We start from the raw sequence: 19,337 nt of genomic DNA on the forward strand, positions 1-19,337 counted from the left end.
CCTGGCCGGGCGTGGCTCAGCCTTTGAGCGTTGACCTAGGATCCAGATCATGGTTTGATTCCCGGTCAGGGCACAGGCCCAGGTTGCGGGCTCCATCCCCAGTCGGGGGTGTGCAGGAGGCAGCCGATCAATGACTCTCTCATCATTGATGTTTCTATCTCTCTCCCTCCCTCTCCCTAAAATCAATAAAGATATATTTTTTAAAAAAACAAAACCAAACATAGTTATTAAGGAGATGCAATACGGTCATGAATTACTGTGGTTAGCTTAATGTCACATGTATAGGTATTTGAGAAGAGGAAGATCATGTGTTTTGGGCAAATATAAAAGTCAATATCATTGTAATTTTGGTTTGTAATTCCACTTGTTATTTTCTACAAGATTTAAAACACAACTACATTAAAAGTTACAAATGTATGGTAGTGAGTACACAATATATAAAGATACAATTTGTGACATCGATAACATAACATATGTATGTGAAACTGATCTGTATAATACAGTTTTTGTGTGCAATTATAAGTTGGTACCAATTCAAATTACATCATTATAACTTTAGAATGTTATAATGTAATGTAATCACCATGATAACCACAAAAAGTCTATAGAACATATACAAAAGTGAGAATGGTATCAAAACTTGGCACTACAAAATATTAACTAAATGCAAAGAAGGCAGTAATGGAGGAAGTGAGGACAAGAATCTATAAGACCTGCAGAAAACAAATAAAATGGCAAAAGGAAGTCTTTCCTTATCAGTAATTACTTTAAATATATGTGGATTAAACTCCCAAATCAAAAGGCATAGATTGGCAGGATGGATTTTTTTAAAGTATTATAAAATTGTACGCCTGAAATTTATGTAATGTTATTAACTGATGTTACCAAAAAAATAAAAAAATAAAAAACCAAAACCAAAACATGATCCACCAATATACTGTCTACAAGAGACTCACTTTAGATCTAAAGAAAAATAGGTTGAAATTTAAAAGGTAGAAAAAGATACACTATACAAATAGAAACCAAAAGAGCTGGAGTGGCTATAGTAATATCAGACAATATAGACTTTAAGGCAGAAACAATTATGGAAGAAAAATAAAGACATATTATATTGAAAAAACGTTCAATTCCCCCAAAAGATATAACAATTATAAACATATATTCACCAAATATAAGAGCATCAAGATATATGAAGCAAATGTTGACAGAAATGAAGGGAGAAATAGAGAGTTCTACAATAATAGATGGATACTTAATGCCCCACTTAAAATAATGGGTATAATAACCAGACAGTAGAGCAATAAGGAAATAGAGAACTTGTACAACAATACAGACTAATTAAATCTAATAGATATGTACAGAACACTCCACCCAACAGAAGAATACAGAACACTCCACCCAACAGAAGAATACACATTGTCTCAAGTATATATGAAACACTCTCCATGATACATCATATATTAGACCATAAAACAAGTCTCAGTAGATTTTAAAAGATTGAAGTCATAGAAAGTATCTTTTCTAGTCATAAGGGAATGAAACTAGAAATCACTAAGAAAAGGAAAACTGGAAAATTTACAAATATATAAAAATTAAATATATTCTTCAACAACCAAAACAGAAATCACAAAGTAAATTTGAAAATACCTTGAGCCCGGCTGGGCGTGGCTCAGCGGTTGAGTGTTGACTTAGGATCCAGGCGATCGGGGGTTCAATTCCCGGTCAGGGCACATGCCCGGGTTGCGGGCTCTATCGATGACTCTCTCAACACTGATGTTTCTATCTCCCTCTCTCCCTCTCCTGTCCTCTCCCTGAAACCAATAAAGATATTTTTTTTTAAAAAAAAAAAGAAAATACCTTGAGACATATAAAACTGAAAATACAATTTGCCAAAACTTAAAGGGTGTAGTGAGAGCCATGCTAAGAGGGAAAGTTATAGCTGCAAATGCTTACATTAAACACTAGAAAGACCTCAAATCAATGACTTAATTTTATACCTTAAGGAACTAGAAATATAAGAGCAAACTAGACTAAAAGTTAGGAAAAGGAAGGCAATAATAATGATTAGTGTGGAGATAAGTAAAATAGAGAAGAGAAAAAGAAACAAACCAACACTTGATTAATTGAAAAGATGAACAAAATCAACAAACCTTTAGTAAGATTAACTGTGGAAAAAAGAGAGAAGATTCAGATTTCCAAAACTAGAAATGAAAGTGGGGACATTGATATCTATTTTACAGAAATAAAAGTGATTATTAAAGAGCGCTGTTAACAATTGTACACCAACAAATTGGATAAATTTCCAGGAAAAAATAACACCTAGCAAGACTGAAATGTGAAGAAATAGAAAATCAAAATAGTTCTATAACTAGGAAGGAGATTAAATCAGTAAACCGGAACTTTCTTAGAAAGAAAAGCATTGGATCAGATCGCTTCAATGGCGAATTTGCCAAACATTTAAAGAATTAAGCTCATCCCAAAATCTGAAGGGGAAAAAACACTTCCTAAGTCATTCTAGAAATTCAGCATTACCCTGATACCAAAGCCAATGATATTGCAAGGAAAGAAAATTCAGACCAATATCCCTTATGAACATGGATGCAAAAATAATGAACAAAATACTAGCGAACCAAACTTAGCAACATATTAAAAGAATTATACATCATGACAAAGTGGGACTTATTCCTGGAACGCAAGGATGATTCAACACATGAAAATCAATGTACCTCACCACATTAACAGAATGAAGGGGGGAAAACCACATGTATATTTCAATTGCTACAGTAAAAGCATTTGACAAAATCCAACACCCTTTCATGATAACAGTACTCAAGAAACTAATAATAGAAAAAAGTTTCTAAGTTCAATAAGGGCCGTATGTGAAAGGCTACAGCTAACATCATAATCACTGAAGAAAGACTGAAAGCTGCCCCCCTAAGATCAGGAATAAAACAAGGATTCCTGTTTTCACCACTTCTACTCAACATAAAAGTTGAATAGTCAACATGTAAGTTTTGCCAGAGCAATCAGGCAATAAAAAGAAACAAAAGGAGAGGATCAACATGGTGGATCTTCCTTGCAGCGCCTCCAAGAACCAAACTGAACGTTACAACTAAATCGGGGAACGATCACCCTGAGTTACCGGATACTATCTGAGTGGGAGACTTTTAATCAAGGACTTCAGAAGCCACCTTGAAACTGGTAGAAAGAGTGGAGTCCCGAAAGGGCTGGCCCTGTTCCCACAGGCGGCAGGCCCAGCTTATGGAGGGATGTATCAGCTGTGGGAGGTTCCCCCTGAGAGGCGTGAAGCCTACGCCCCAGACCAGGTTCCCTAGCCCCGAGCACCAGAGCCAGGAATAGGCACCCAGGTGGCATCCGACCGCTAAAGGCTGCGGGGTTTCTGTCCGCCAAGGAGAGGCAGAGCCTGTTGGAGTCAAAGCCACCGGTTTAAAGGGCAAACGCGCAAAATTTTTGTTCGCAGCTACTCACCCTGGGCTCGGTGGACGGAGGGCCGTGAGGACTGGAGTCTCCAGAGAGTTTGGGGTGGCTGGCTTTGGGGAGAGACTTGGGGGAGCGCCGCTAGGATCTTTGTGCTGGGTCATCCTCCCATACTGCAGCAGCCATTTTTCTTGGGAGGGACAATCCCATCGGAGCAGCATTAGCCTGGGGAAAAGCAATTACAGCCATCCTCTGGAATCCTGCTTGCCCCACCCTACATTTTAAGCCCTGCTGAGCAGTCAGCTGCATAGGCTGGGCAGTCTCGAGGGTTGTCAGTGACTGGCTTTGGATGGGGCCATTCCCACCATTTTCCAGCGAACCTCAGGGAGAGTTCTGATAGAAATACTGCCCCGGTCCTTCTGGCGGACCTAACCTCTGGACTTCATAGGCCCCACCAATCTGACTACTAGGGGCTCCGCCCTGCTGACGTCAGGGAAAAATCCAGGTCAGACACAGACTTGTGGCTCAGGGGTGGGACTAAGGGGGGGGTATATACATACACCATCTTCCCTGAAGACTGAACAGCACCTCCCCCTCACAGGAGATCCAGTGGACCCATCCTCCAGATTCTGCCAGAGGCACTTTCAGAGACTAAGCCTAGTCAGTGACTAAGCCTGGCAGATTGCCAACAGGTGGAGGCAAGCAGAGGCAGATCCTGGGGCGCCTTGGGATATTTGCTGACCTTCCCCTGAGCCCTGTGCTGGTAAAAGCTGGCTTTGGAGTGCTACTTGGTCTTTCCAATCTGCAGCCAAGCCCAGTGGAGGCAACTGCACATGGTGGACCTCTTGTAGCTTCCACAGGTTGCCTGCCAAGGGCCAGGTGTGGACAGCATCTGACATTGGCTTGCACCAGAGAACCTCCCTGAGATCGGGAAACAGCACACCAGGTGGCTGGCTTCAGACAGCAGCAGAGCAGGAGCCAACAAGCTTCATTCTTTTGTATTTTATTCTTTTCTTTCTTTCTTTTTTTCTTTTTCTTGTTGTCGTTAAATTTTCTTCTCTTTTTCCTTCATATTTCTTATTTTTCTCTTTACTAACTCTATTTCCTTTTTCTTCTCTTATTCTTTATTTCCCATTTTTCTTTTCCTAATCTTTATTTTATTCTTTCTTTCCTTTCATATTTTTCCCCTTTATTTTTTCTTCTCTTATTCTTTTGTCTTCTATTACTTTTATTCTTTTTTCTTTTCTTATTATTTTTGTTGTTACTGTTTTGTTATTTTTTTTTTTTGGTTTCATTTTCTGTTTTGTTTTGTCTTCTTTTGTTCTGTGAGCACCTAACAATACCTTGCATGACATGGTTGAAGTTGAGCCTCAGTCACCCAGACTGAGGGTTGATACCACCCATGAAAGGACCAACAGCAATCAAAACCCAATTACAACAGGAGGGCTCACATAACCCACACAAGGGACATTTCTAAAGCACCCAGCTCAGGATATCAAGGAGACTGCACCACTGGGTCCTACAGCCAAAACTGAGAAACAAAGAAACAGGCTCCAAATGAAAGAACAGGAGGAATCTCCAAAAGAACAACAAAATGAAATGGAGATAAGCAATTTATCAGATATAGAGTTCAAAGTAATCATTATAAGGATGCTCAAGGAACTTACTGAGAATTATAAGAAACTTAGTGGGAACTACAAGAGCATGAAAAAGGACATAGAAACTACGAATAAGAACCAGTCAGAAATGAAGAATACCATATCTGACATCAAGAATACACTGGCAGGAATTAAAAGTAGGTTAAATGAAGCAGAAGATGAAATCAATGATTTGGGAGATGAGGCAGAAAAAAACACCCAATTAGAGCAGCAAAAAGAAAAAAGAATTAGAATGAGGATAGTTTAAGGGTACTTTGTGACAACATGAAATGTAACAGCATCTGCATCATAGATGTACTGGAAGGAGAAAAAAGTCAGCAAGGGCCCGGCAAGGCCTGGCTCAGCGGTTGAGCGTCAACCTAGGATCCAGGAGATTGGGGTTTGATTCCCAGTCAGGGCACATGCCCAGGTTGCAGGCTAGGCAGCCAATCAATGACTCTCTCATCATTGATGTTTCTATCTCTCTCTCCCCCCCTCCTTTCTTCTCTCTGAAATCAATAAAGATATGTTTAAAAAAAAAAAAAAAGTCAGCAAGAGATAGAGAACCTGTTTGAATAAATAATGGCAGAAAACTTCCCTAACGTGGTAAAAAAAAAAAGTCACACAAGTTCTAGAAACACAGAGAGTCCCAATTAGGATGAACCCAAAGAAACTCACATCATTTTATCATAATTAAAATAGCAAAGTTAAAGACAAAGAAAGAATCTTAAAGTCAGCAAGATAGAAACAATGAGTTACCTACAAGGGACTTCCTATTAGCTGTCAGCTGATTTCTCAGCAAAAAAACACTTCAGGCCAGAAGGGGCTGGCGTGAAGTATTCAAAGTAATAAAAAGCAAGGACCTGAAACCAAGACTACTCTATCCAACAAGAACATCATTTAAAATTGAAAGTGAAATAAAGAGTTTCCCAGACCAAAAAAAAAAAAAAAAGGTTAAATGAGTTCATTACCACCAAACCAGCATTGCAGGAAATATTAAAGAGACTGCTTTAAAAAGAAGAAATAGGCCCTGGCCGGTTTGACTCAGTGGTTAGAGCGCTGGCCCACAGACTGAAGGGTCCCAGGTTAGATTCTGGCCAAGGGTATGTATCTCAGTTACAGGCCCGACCCCAGTAGGGGCGCATGTGAGAGGCAACCAATTGATGTGTTTCTCTCACATCAATGTCTCTCTCTCTCTCCTTTTCACTCTCTCTAACAAAAAAGGCAATGGAAAAAATATTCTTGAGTGAAGACCAAAAAAATAAATAAATAAAAAAGAAAAGGAAATAGAGAGGGAGGAATATAGGTATAAAGAAAAAGATGGCAATAAGTACCTATCAATAATAACCTTTGTCATTAATGTAAATGGACTAAATGCTCCAATCAAAAGACAAAGAGTAGCTGAATGGATAAGAAAATATGACCCAAATATATGCTGTTTACATGAGACCCACCTCAGAACAAAAGACTTACACAGGATGCGAGTGAAGAGATGGAAAAAAATATTCCATGCAATTGGAAACAAATAAACAAAAAAAAGCTACTTATATCTGACAAATTAGATTTTAAAACTAATGCCATAAAACAGACAAAGAAGGATTGACCTAACAAGAGGACATAACCCTTGTAAACATACATGCACCCAATTTAGAAGCACCTAAATATATAAGAAAACACTTGATGGACCTTAAGGGAGAGATTGACAGCAATACAGCCATAGTAGGGGACTTTAAAGCTTTACAGTCATCACTAGATAGATCTTCCATACAAAAAATCCAAAAGGAAACAGTGATCTTAAATGACACTCTAGATCAGATGGATTTAATTGATATTTTACAGAACATTTCATCCCAAAGCAGCAAAATATACATTTTTAAAATTCTTACCCGAAGGTATTTTTTCCATTAGTTTTTTTAGAGAGAGTGTAAGGGGTGGGGTGGGAGGAGAGAAACCATGATGTGAGAGAGAAACATCAGTTGGTTGCCTCTGGCGCACATACTGGACTGGGGCCGGAGACAAACCCGAAACCCAGATAAGTATCCTTGACAGGGAGTTGAACCTTTGACCCTTTGGTGTGCAGGCCAATGCTGAGCCAGACCGGCCAGGGCAGAATATACATTCTTACCAAATACACATGGAACATTTTCAAAGATAGACCACATGTTAGGACACAAAACAAGTCTCTACAAGTTCAAGAAGATTGAAATCATATCAAGCATCTTCTTGAATCACAATGGCATGAAACTAGAAATAAACTACAATTTAAAAACTGAAAAACATTCAAACACATAAAGGCTAAATAGCATGTTATCAAACAATGAATGGGTTACCAGTGAGATCAAGGAAGAAATCAAAATTACCTGGAAACAAATGAAAATGAACACAAAACAACCCCAAATCTATGAGACACAGCGAAAGTGGTCCTGAGAGGGAAGTTCATAGCACTGCAGGCCTGTCTCAAAAAGCAAGAAAAATCTCAAACAAACAATCTGACCCTACACCTAAAAGAACTAGAAAAATAATGACAAAGCCCAAAGTAAGTAGAAGGAAGGAAATAATAAAGATCAGAGAGGAAATAAATGACACAAAGACTAAAAATCAATACAAAAGATCAATGAAACCAAGAGCTGGTTCTTTGAAAAGATAATCAAGATTGATGAACCTTTAAGCAGACTCATCAAGAAACAAAGAAAGGACCCAAATAAAATCAGAAATGAAAGTGGTGAAGTAACAACTGACATCACAGAAATACAAAGGTTTGTAAGGAAATACTATGAACAACTATACGCCAACAAATTGGACAACCTGGGAGAAATGGACAAATTCCTAGAAACATAATCTTCCTAAACTGAATCAGGAAGAATAAGAAAACCTGAGTAGACCGATAACAACTAATGAAATTGAAGCAGTAATAAAAAAAAAATCTCCCAGCAAACAAATGTCCTGGACTGGAAGGCTTCAAAGGTGAATTTTAACAAACAGTCAAAGAAGAACTAACACTTATCCTCCTCAAATTATTCCAGAAAATTCAAGAGGAGTGAAGACTTCCAAGCTGTTTTTATGAGGACAACATTATCCTAATCCCCAAACCAGATAAAGACACTACAAAAAAAGAAAATTATAAACCAGTAACCCTGATGAACACAGATCCTTAAAAAAATATTAGCAAATTGGATCCAGCAATACATTAAAAAGATCATACATCATGATCAAGTAGGATTGATTCTGGGGATCCAAGGTTGTTACAATATTCACAAATCAATAAATATGATCATCACAAAAACAAAATGAAAGAAAAAAATCGCATGATTATATCAATAGAGGCAGAAAAAACATTTGACAAAATCCAGCACTGATTTATGATAAAAACTCTCAGCAAAGTGGGAATAGAGGGAACATACCTCAACATAATAAAGGCCATATACGACAAACCTACAGCCAGCATCATACTCAATGGGCAAAAACTAAAACCATTTCCCTTAAAAACAGGAACAATACAGGGATGTCTGCTTTCACCACTTATTCAACATAGTGCTGGAAGTCCTAGCCACCATAATCAGATAAGAAGAAGAAATAAACAGCATCCATATAGGAAAGGAGGAAGTAAAACTGTCATTATTCACAGATGGCATGATATTGTACATAGAAAACCCTAAAGACTCCACCAAAAACTACTAGATCTAATAAATGAATTCGTTTAAAGTAGCAGGATACAAAATTAATATCCATAAATCAGTGGCATTTCTAAACACCAATAATGAACTCTTGGAAAGAGAATCTAAGAAAATAATTTGATAGAGGAAGCAAAAACATAAAATGGAGTAGAAACAGTTTCTTCAATAAATGGTGTTGGGAAAATTAGACAGGTACATGCAAAAAAATGTAAGTAGACCACCAACTTACACCATACACAAGAATAAACTCAAAATGGATAACAGACTTAAATGTAAGTCGTGAAAACATAAAAATCCTAGAAGAAAACAGAGGCAATAAAATCTCTGACATCTTCAGTAGCCATATTTTTGCCAATATATCTCCTAGGACAAGGGATACAAAGGAATAAATAAACAAATGGAACTACATCAAGATAAAAAGCTTCTGCACAGCACAAGAAACCATCAACAAAATGAAAAGAATACCCACTGCATGGGGAGAGCATATTTGCGAATGATACATCTGATAAGAGGATAATTTTCAAAATCTATAAAGAACTTATATACCTCTACATGAAGAAGATAAACAATCAAATTTAAAAATGGGCAAATGCCATGGATAGACACTTCTCTACAGAAGACATAGAGATGGCCAATAGGCATATAAACAGATGCTCAATGTCACTAATCATCAGAAAGATGCAAATTAAAACTATAATGGCCTGGCCAGCATGGTTCAGTGGTTGAGCATTGACCAGAATATCTCGGTTCGATTCCTGGTCAGGGCATATGCCCAGGCCGTAGGCTCGATCCCCAGTAAGGGGTGTGCAGGAGGCAGCAGATCAATGACTCTCTCATTATTGACATTTCTATCTCTCTCTCTCCCTCTCCCTTCCTCTCTCTGAAATCAATAAAGACATATTTTTTTTAAAAAACCACAATGAAGTATCACCTCACACCTACCAGAATGGCTACCATCGACAAATCAACAAACAGTAAGTGTTGGTGAGCATGTGGAGAAAAGGGAACCCTAGTGCACTGTTGGTGAGAATGCAAAATGGGGCAACCACTGTGGAAAACAATATTGAGTTTCCTCAAAAAATTAAAAATGGAACTGCCTTTGACCCAGCAATCCCATTTCTGAGAATATATCCTAAGAATCCCAAAATACCAATCAGAAAGAATATATGCACCCCTAAGTTCATAGTAGTGTTATTTACAATAGTCAACTTCTGGAAAGAGCCCATGTACCCAGCAGTAGATGAGTGGATAAAAAAACTGTGGTACATTGTCCAAGCTGGCATGGCTCAGTGGTTAGAGTGTTGGCTTGCATACCAGAGAGTCTCACGTTCAATTCCTCATCAAGGGCATGTATCTGGGTTGCAGGTTCGATCCCCAGCCCCAGTCAGGGTGAGTGTGGGAGGCAACCAATTAATGTGTTTCTTTCACATCCATGTTTCTCTCTCTCCTCTCTCTCTCCTCTCCTTCCCCTCCCTTCCACTGTCTCTAAAAAAATCAATGGAAATAAATACCCTCCAGTGAGGATTAACAGCAACCAAAAAAGCTGTGGTACATTTACACAAAGGAATACTACGTGGCAGTAAAAAATAAGATAATCTTACCCTTTATGATAGCATGGATGGACCTGGGGATTATTATGCTACGTGTAATGTGCCAGTCAGAGAAAGACAAATACCATATGATTTCACTTATATGTGGAATCTAGTGAGCAAATAAACTGATGAACAAAATAGAACCAGAGGAATGGATACATGGCACAGACTGATAAAGTTCAGAGGGGAGGTGGGTGGGGCAACTGGATAAAAGAAGGTGAAGAGAGTATCCAAAGAACATATGTAAATAGCTCATGGACACAAACAACAGTGTGGTGAAGGCTAGGGGAGGGGTGGTGGGGGCTGGGTGGAGGTGATCAAGTGGGGGGAAAATAGGGTACACCTGTAATAGTGTTAACAATAAAAAAAAAATAACAGGCATCTAAAATGCAAAGGAGGAATGAAAACTATTTCTGTTCACAGATGACCTGATGCTATATGTACAAACCTTAATTTTTCACACACTCCTGAAACTTATTAGAGGTAATAAGCAAATTCAGCAGGCTTTTAGGAACAATATCAACATGCAAAAATCAGTTTTGTTTCTATACATTTACAATAAACAACCCAGAAATGAAAGGAAATTAAGAAAACAAGTCCAGCCCTGCCGGGCGTGGCTCAGTGGTTGTGCGTTGACCGAGGATCCAGGCGATCGGGGTTCAATTCCCTGTCAGGGCACATGCCCGGGTTGCAGCTTAATCCCCAGTCGGGGGCATGCAGGAGGCAGCTGATCAATGACTCATCATTGATGTTTCTATCTCTCTCTCCCTCTCCTTTCCTCTCTCTGAAACCAATAAAGATATATTTAAAAAAAAAAGAAAGAAAAAGAAGAAAACAAGTCCATTTAAAATGGCATCGATCAGAACAAAATACTTATGAATAAAATTAACCAAGAAGGCAAGCCACTTGTACATTGAAAACCAAAAGAATATGGCTGAAAGAAATTAAAGAAAATATAAACAAATGGAAATATGTCCATGTCCATAGATTGAAATACAGTACTAAATTTTAAGATGACAACACTACCTACACAAAGCAAAAAATCCTAATTATGTTTTTGCAGAAATGAAAAAATCCAGCCTAAAATTCTTATGGAATCTCAATGAACCCTGAATAGCCAAAACAATCTTGAAAAATAACAAAGTTGAGTGACTCAAACTTCTTGATTTTAAAACTTCCTACAATGCTACAGTAATCAAAACAGTATGGTAGTAGCATGAAGACAGACATGTAGACGAATGGAATAGAATAGAGAACCCTGAAATAATGAGTCATGTCTACGGTCAAATGATCTTTGACAATGGTGTTAAGACTCTTCAATGTGAAAGGGACATTTCAACAGATGATGGTGAGTTAACCGAATACCCATATACAAACATTAACTCAAAAGAAATAAAAGATTTAAAGATAAGTAATACAACTATAAAACTCCTGGGAGAAAACATTGACATTGACAATAATTTCTTTGATGTGACAACAAAAGCACAGGCAACAAAAGAAAAAATAGATAAATTAGATTTCATTAAAATTAAAAAGTTTTGTGCGCCAAAGGACACTACTAACAGAGTGAAAAGGCAACTCACAGAAATGAAAATATACAGGGCCTGGCCGCGCATGGCTCAGCTGTTGAGCATCAACCTAGGATCCAGGCAATCGGGGTTCGATTCCCAGTCAGGGCACATGCCGGGTTGCGGGCTCGATCAATGACTCTCTCATCATTGATGTTTCTGTCTCTCTCTCTCCCTCTCCTTTTCTCTCTCTGAAATCAATAAAGATATATTTTTTAAAAAAGAAACATTTAAAAAAAGAAAGAAAAAAAAGACATGAAAATATACAGGATGTCCCCCAAAAATGTATACACACTTTAACAGCTGATAGCTTTTAAGTGAAAATGAAATGTATTTTAATAAACACTGCCTTTATAATTATATTCAAAGTGTGTATACATTGTTTGGGTCACTCTGTTTTTGCAAATTATATATCTGATAAGAGATTAATGTCCAAAATATATGAAGAACTCCTACAATTCAATAACAAAAAAAAAAATCAAAAATGGCCAAAGGATTTGAAAAGACATTTTTCCAAAGAAGATATACAAATGGCCAACAAGCATATGAAAACTTACTAACATCACTAATCATCAGGGACATGCAAATTAAAACCACAATGAGATATCACCTCACACATATTTAGGATGGTCACTATTGAAAAAAACCAGAAAACAGAAAATAACAAGTGTTGGCGAGGATGTGGAGAAATTGGAATCCTTGTGTGCTGCTGGTGGAACTATTAATAGGCACAGCCACTATGAAAATTGTATGGAGGTTTTTCAATGATGTAAAAATAGAATTACCAGGAATTCTACTTCCAGGAATGCCACTTCTGGTTAAATACCTAAAAGAACTGAAAGCAGGGCCTGGAAAAGAAATTTGTACAACAGTATTTATTACCAGCTTTACTCACAATAGGGAAAATGTGTAAACAACCCAAATATCGACTAACAAATGAATGGGTAAATAAAAAGTGGTACATATACAAAAGGAATACTGTGATGGTTAATTTATGTGTCAACTTGATTGGCCATGGTGTGCCCAGATTAAACATTATTTCTGGATATGTCTGAAGGTGTTTACAGACAATATTAGCATGTGATTGGTGGGCTCAGGACATTCCCCTCCCCGGTGTGGATTGGCATCATCTAATCCATGGAGAGTCTGAATAGAACAAAAGGTAAAGAAAGGAGAAATTTGCCCCTTTTATCTGCCTGACTACTTGAGTTGGGACAACTCAGCTCATCTCATCTCATCTCATCTCAGCTCATCTCAGCTCATCTCATCTCATCATTTCCTGCTCTCAGACAGGAATTTATGCCATTGGCTCCCTTGCTTCTCAGGCCTTTAGACTCAGACTTAGTTATACCCCCAGCTTTCCTGGCTTATCCTGAGACTTGTCAATTCTTCATAATCTCTCTCTCTCTCTCCCCCTCTCATTCTGACAGATGCTACAAAAGAGATGAACCTTGAAGACATTATGTATGATAAGTGGAATAAACCAGACACAAATGGACAAATATTTTATGATTTCCCTTATGTGAGGTAACTGGTGTAGTCCAAATTCATAGAGACAGAAAATAGAACAGTGGGTTGCCAGGACTGGAGGGAGGGGAGAATGGGGAGTTATTGTTTAATGGGTACAGAGTTTCAGTTTAGGAAGATGAAAGAGTTCTGGAGATGGATGGTCATGATGGTTGTACAACAATGTGAATGTACATAATGACACTGAAAATGACATCTAAAAATGATTAATATAGTAAATTTTTGTTACATATATTTTACCACAATAAAAAAAATGTAACATTGTGAACCATTTAATAAAACAAACACATTTCTTTAGTCTCAGTCTTGGAAATCTAATTCAGTAGGTGTGGATAATAATCTAAATAACTAATTCCTACCTCACTGGGTGGAGAGGACTACATGATATGCCTTGGGCTAAAGCCCTGGAACACAGGAACCCAGTTGCTAAGAGGATCATAAATCCTGAGGATCAGAGAGGCGAGATGACTTGTCTGAGATCCAAGTGTTTCAGTGTCAGAGCCTAGACTTCAACTTGAGTCTTCTTTGCTTGCCCAGCGCCTTGCTGCTGAGCCTCACTGCCTCATAGCATCACAGGGTAACATGCTCAGTGAAGGCTGGGCTCAGGCAGGCAGACACCAGGGGGTGTTTTCAAGAGGAAGCTGCATCTGAGGAGCATCCTTAGGGCTCATTGGAGGGCACTAGGTTGAGTCCCTTGTACTTGGGACCCTGTAGTCTTAGTCTAGGGAGTTGAGTGCTCCATGACAGGGTCTACTTTTAATTAACTGGGCACTTCACTCTGGGAATCATGGTGTTGTACACCAAGGATACACACGAGTCAAATCTCGATCCCACCACTGAGGAGCTCACTCTAGTTGGGGAGGCGATTCATAAAACAACCGTTAACCGTACAGCGTCAGTGTGATCAGTGTTCTGACAGGAGCACGGGAAAAGGAGGGGCATCTAGCTCAGGTAGAGGTTCAGGGAAGGCATCCTCTGGTGTAGGAGGTGACACCTGAGCCGAGTCTTGAGGGACTGGTAGGAATTAGCCAGTTGAGAAAGTGGAAAGAATTCCCAGGTAGTGGGAATGGTATGCACAAAGACCTGAAGGCAAGCAGCAGCAAGCAGTTCAGAAATACTGAAGCATAAGGTTTCCTGGGGTGGGAACGAGCAGCAGGAAATGAAGCTGGAGAGGTAGTCAGGAACCACATTTGAAGCCTAAGAGCCTGGCTAAGCGTCCAGGTTTATCTCATTGGAAAGAGTGGTTCCCAAACTGGCTGCACACCAGAAACACATGGGGCATCCCGAACCCAACCTCTAAAAGTTCAGTTTCAGTAACTGGGGTGGGGCCTCAGGATCCTGAGTGCTGATGAAGGTCAGCACACGACTAGTGTGCAGCTAGGTTAGAACTGCAGCATGAAGGCAGTGGGGGAGCCAAGGAGTGGTTTTAAGCAGGGGAGACTGGGTCAGATGTGAATTTAGCAAACCCCTTTCTGGCCAGTCAGTGTGGAGTGGAACAAGTTAGGTGCTCATGCCATATGCTCCCATGCCTGTAGCTTCCCCGTTGTTTAGTTCTCACAGTGTATTGTATTTGCTTATTTTATTTTATCTCTGAATAAGCTGTAAGCACAAGGGTGGGCCTGGGCTTATCTTGCTACTGGTATTTTCCCAGCAAAAAGCACAGTGGCTGACCAAAACCAGACACCCAATAAATAGTTTTTGAAAGAATGAATGCACCAATGAATGCACTTTCAAGGGAGATAATGGAGACAGGGAGAATGTTTAGGAAACTACTGAAAATACCAGGAAAAGTATTAAGGAAGGAGTGATGTCAGCAAACTGGCAGACTAGGAGATCCTAATGCTCCACCCTCCCATAAAACAACAAAAACAATGAATAAACAACTGCATTCTGACAAAAATAGCTCTGGAATACAATAACAGAGCTGTAGATACTTTGTGGAGCACATAAACCAAGGAAGGCTGCGTAGAAAAGCCTAAGAAGCACTTGGCCTATGTCATCCCATCCCCCTATCCAACACAGCTCATTGCCAAGAGAGATCTCCTTAGTGTGAACTTCCCCAGCAGGGGAAAAAGAAAGCATGAGGACCCTAGCAGCCCTCTTCATCACCACTGACACCTGGATCTTTCACCACCAAGCACCTGCACAATGATCAATACTGAACCCAACTGACAAAGCTGCCCAGAGTCCACGCCACTGGACTCCTTCATAGATGAAGGGAGCCATCACTGCACACCCCCAGAAGTAGTTGACAAGTACCCACTCCACTGGAGACACCCCCAGGCTAGAGTTTCTACAACATCCTGCTGTTTCCCAGGACTAGAACTGACATTCTCTTGCAACCACATGCATACCCTAAACCCCAGGTCCATGGCTTCAGTAAGTGCCCGTGCCTCAACACTGGCACCACCATCATGGTGAGCACATCTGTACCTCCATCGCAAGCACTGTGGTCATTCTGCTTTCCCTCAAGCTCTGAACCTCAGGTTTGTGGAAGCTTCACATGCACCTGAACCTCAGACAATAGCCACCACCACTACCATGAGAACACACACATTTCGGATCCCCATGCCTTTGCCGCCACTTGTTCACCCATATACCAAACCCGATGCCAAGGGGAATCTCCTGTGACATGACTTCTTTCTGCAGGGGAAAAAAAAAGAACACGAGGATCACAGGAAACTTTGCTACTGAGGACTCTAACAGCCCTCAGTGCCACCATGGACTCCTGCAGCTTTGGCTGCAAAGGAGCCCCATAGCCTTCACTGATGCTGACCCAGCTAATGTAAGTCCACGGAGACAATTGCTGCTGTACCCTTCCTATACCCAGAACCATCAGTATGCCCCTCAGGAGCCAGAACTACCACACTCAATCCAGCCAGTGCCCTCATACCCACCAGTAAGTGAAAGAAAGTCTTTTCCTATCAAAGCCAGTCTTTAAAGTCCAGAAGAGGTGACTGCTCCCTCAAATGTGCAGACATCAGTGCAAGGCTACAGGAAACAAAAATCGAGGAAGCAAGATATCCAAAGGAATACAAAGGAAGCTGAGTCCAAAGAAATAGAGATCTACAAATTGACTGACAGAGAATTCAAAATAATTATTTTAAGGAAGCTCAGCAAGCTACAAGAGAATACAGATAGACTACAAGAGAACAAGAGAGAGACAACTCAATGAAATCTGGAAAACTGATTTAGTGAAAACTCTCCAAATCTTGGGAGAGAAATGGATGTTCAGATTCGTGACGTTCACAGATCCCCAAACATAATCAACCTAAAGAAGACTACACCAAGACACATTATAATTAAATTGTAAAATGTCAAGGACAGAGAATTTTGAACGCAGCAAGGAAAAAGCCACTCATCATATATAAAGGCCCCCACCCCCATCATGAGTCTGTCAGTGGATTTCTCAACAGAAACTTTGCAGGCCAAGAGAGAGTGGGATGATATATTCAAAGTACTGAAAGAAAGAAAGAAAAAAGCCAACCAAGAAAACTGGCAAAATTATCCATTAAAAAGGAAGGAGAGATAAAATCTTTCCCAGACAACTAAAACTGAGGAAATTCATCATCACTGGACCTGATTCTCAAGAAATGCTTAAGAGAATTCTTCAAATTGAAATTAAAAAGTGCTAAATATAAAAGTGAAAGCACAAGTCTCACTTGTGAAGGTAAATATATAGACATATACAGATTAATGTAATACTGTAAAGGTGGTGTATAAATTATTTTTAACCATAATATAAAAGTTCCTAGATAAAAATTTGTTAATTGATACATAGTATAAAAAGAAGCAAGCTCTGACTACAAAAACACAAACTGTGTGGGGGGAGGGAGTAAAACTTACATATGTTTTTATATTTAATTGGAGTTAAGTTGTTGTCAACTTAAAATAGAGGTTTTTTTGTTTTCTAATCCTCACCTGGGGATATTTTTTCCATTGCTTTTCAGAGAGAGTGGAGAGGACAGAGAGAGAGAGAGAGAGAGAGAGAGAGAGAGAGAGAGAGAGACATCCATGTGAAAGAGATATATCGATTTATCTATTGGTTGTCTCCCACATGCATCCCAACCTGGGCCAGGGATGGAGCCTGCAACCGAGGTACGTGTCCTAGGTTGGAATTGAACCCAGGACCCTTCAGTCTGCAGGTTGACGCTCTAACCACTGATCCAAACTGGCTAGGGCTAAAATAAAATTTTTTAACTATGAAATATTTTTATACAATCCTCAAGCTCACCATAAAGATAAATATACAAAAGATAAAGAGGAAAAAAATCAAAGCAAATCAGTACAAAAAACATCAAATTCAAAAGGAGAACAGCAAGAGAGGAAGAGGGACAAAATTTCAAGACAGAAAAAAATTAACAAAATGGCAATATTAAGTCCTTACTTATCAATAATTACCTTAAAGGTAAATATATTAAACTTACCAATCAAAAGGCACCAGGTTGCTGAACAGATAAAAAAATCCAGTAATATGCTATCTATAAGAGACTCACTTAAGATTAATAGTAGGGGGTTCCTTTCTCAGAAAGGTTGTGCAGGAGGTAGACTTCCTGAGTCTTTCCAGGTCTAAAAATATCTTTACTACATTCTCCCATTTGGTTATGAAGTTTGAGGCTTAATTTCATTTTCCCACAGAACTTTGAAGGCATTGTTCTGCTTTTTTCTAGCATCCAGTAGTTATGATAAGTCTGATAAGCAATCTGAGTCTCATTGTTTTATTAATATGTTTCCCCATCTCTTTTTCTCCTCTCCTTGTAGGGGCCCAATGACATGAATTTCAGATGTTTTGTTACAGTCTCACAGGTCTCTAAACTACACATCCCCATTCTCTTCCTTTTCTTTCTTTCTTTCTCTTTCTCTTTCTTTCTTTCTTTCTTTCTTTCTTTCTTTCTTTCTTTCTTTCTTTCTTTCTTTCTTTCTTTCTTTCTTTCTTTCTTTCTCTCTTTCTCTCTCTCTTTCTCTCTCTCTTTCTCTCTCTCTTTCTCTCTCTCTTTCTCTCTCTCTTTCTCTCTCTCTCTCTCTCTTTCTCTCTTTCTCTTTCTCTCTCTCTCTCTCTCTCTCTCTCTCTCTCTCTCTCTCCTTCCTTCCTTCCTTCCTTCCTTCCTTCCTTCCTTCCTTCCTTCCTTCCTTCCTTCCTTCCTTCCTTCCTTCCTCTCCTCCTCCTCCTCCTCCTCCTCCTCTTCTTCTTCTTCTTCTTCTTCTCTCTCTCTCTCTCTCTCTCTCCCTCCCTCCCTCCCTCCTTCCCTCTTTTCCCTCCCTCCCTCCCTCCCTCCCTCCCTCCCTCCCTCCCTCCCTCCCTCCCTCCTTCCTTCCTTCTTTTTTTTTTTTTTGCCAGATTATTTTGTCTCTGGTGTCTAGATTGGGTAATTTCTATTATTTGATCTTCAACTTCACTGATTATTTTTTCTGTCTTCTTCATTTTACTGTGGAGCCCATTCATTCAGGTTTTTATGTTGATTGTTGTCTATTTTTTCAATTCTAAAATTTTAATTTGGTTCTTCTTTATATCTTCTATTTCCTTGCTGAAAGTTTCCTTTTTTTCATTTGTTTTAAGCATATTTCGAGGCATTTTTATGCTAGCTCCTTAAACTCTTGTCAGATAATTTAAATATCTGTCATCTCAGTGTTAAAGTCTTCTGAGTATCTTTTTTCATTCAAGTTGAGTTTGTGTTTTGGGGGGTTTTTTTGCTCCTGGTATGATGAGTGATTTTCTATTGAAAATTGAGCATTTGGGGTATTGTGTTATGTGAACCTGGATCTTATTTAAATATTGTTTTAGCTTGCCTTCTCACACACTGCTCCAGCAGTGGAAGAGGGATTATTGCCTCCTTACTTCCAGGATCCCCACTCAGTGTCTGTTGACACTCCAGGGGGAGGGTTTCCTCATTACTGCTGGGT

The sequence above is a fragment of the Miniopterus schreibersii genome (assembly GCF_964146895.1).
Source record: "Miniopterus schreibersii genome assembly, chromosome: X".
Classification (NCBI taxonomy): Eukaryota; Metazoa; Chordata; class Mammalia; order Chiroptera; family Miniopteridae; genus Miniopterus; species Miniopterus schreibersii.